Raw genomic sequence first — 1,754 nt, forward strand, 5'->3', positions numbered from 1 at the left:
TTTGACACCGCGTCTCTTTTATAAATAAAAACAGAGTCGATGTTTCGACAGGCTTAAAAAAAGTAATTTGCATAAAAAACTGGTTGTTGCATAATATTTGTAAATATTACACATTGTGAATCAAAAGCTTTTTTGGAGCCGGCTATTAATGATTAAAAAAGAAACTTGCTTTCTGTTAAATACATATGTGTTGACCTAGCTAAACTTTATCCAAGGTCACGGCAACATATATTTGACCGTTCTAAATATAGCATTATCGCCTAGTTCTTGTGACCGGGAAATGCTGGTGCGGTATTAATAATAGCCAGCTAAATACAGATGAAAATATGTATTAGTAGAGTCATCACGAGTTCGTCGCCTGATACTAACGTTACACTTAATATTTACAGAATGATCTAGACTTAGGTATATTTATCTCCGAGTACATTGATTGACTGACTCACGCACAACTAATAAAAGAAGTTGGACCAATGGATTTGCGGGGTTTGCAACGCTGAGCTGTTGTCATGGCAACGGATGTAATTCTTCAATTAATTTTAAGATCATTTTGATATCTTGTTAAGATATCGTTTTTTCTGCTTGCTGTTTTGGTTTTCATTATGCAGAAATAAAAGATAAATTTTAATCATTTATTAAGGGGTAGATTCATTAAATCGACAGACCCTTTTATTATAAATAAAACAAAAACTTTATTGCTTGTTGTTATTTAAAAAGATACTCCCAGGCGGCTCTCATTGTATTATTTAGCATTAAAATAGGTACCTACGCACTTTCTGTTAAGTTAAAACTTTATACCTTTTTAATCTGTTGTAAATGTTATTGTTATCAAAAATTTACTGCTTCTCAATAAGAATGAATAAGAACAATAACATTATCCTTCTTTAGAATAATAAGGGCTTAACTGCAGTGTACGCTAATTCGACCGTAAAGGGCGGTGTTTTGGAAACGTACTTAATTTATTAATATTATTCAATTGTTGATATTCTGTGTACACGTTTTTGTTTCGCTACTCGGGTTAGCGGCAACACAGAGATGAGATGTGAACGTTAATTATTGTATTTAAATATGAACAGTTTATTTGCACATTGTGTGCATTTTTTTGTTCATAAATTCCGCCGGCTGTTGCTAAGACCTTATTTAATTCTACAACATTTTCAACGTTAATCACGGCATGACGAAAGTGATGATATAGTCAAATACGCAAAAGACAGATCGGTTTGGGAGAGAAAGGGGGAGGCCTTTTCCGAGTAGAAAAGAGGCCATAATACATGTAAAAAAAGAACAGGCATGCACAAACATGCAAGTTGTTTTTATAAACGAAATGCACACTAACTATTCTGTTATTTTAAGCAAACCTTACACACAATATACATTTTGTTTTCCTGCTCTGAAGTAAAAAACAACGGAAGTTTTATAGATATAGTAAGCAAAAATGTTACTGCTATAATTTAACAACAGCTCTCTTGTTAAATTATTTATTTTGACACAAAAATGCGGCGTTTGAAACATGATCGGGCTTCGTTTCAACGCCTTGGTAAAGAAAACAAATAACATGTATCACTTGTTAATTAAATTATTGATGTACGGTAAAACCGCACGTGGTCACTACTATCCAAATTGGAGTCAAGTTCTGAAATTTCGTGGAAGGTTAGATGACACCACGCAACGTTGTGTTTACGTGTACAACCGTAATTAAATGCCGATGACAATATAATGTGAGCAGCGAAATTTGTTTATTGTTTTTATGACTAACA

The sequence above is a fragment of the Trichoplusia ni genome, chromosome 8 (genome assembly GCF_003590095.1).
Source record: "Trichoplusia ni isolate ovarian cell line Hi5 chromosome 8, tn1, whole genome shotgun sequence".
NCBI classification, from domain to species: domain Eukaryota; kingdom Metazoa; phylum Arthropoda; class Insecta; order Lepidoptera; family Noctuidae; genus Trichoplusia; species Trichoplusia ni.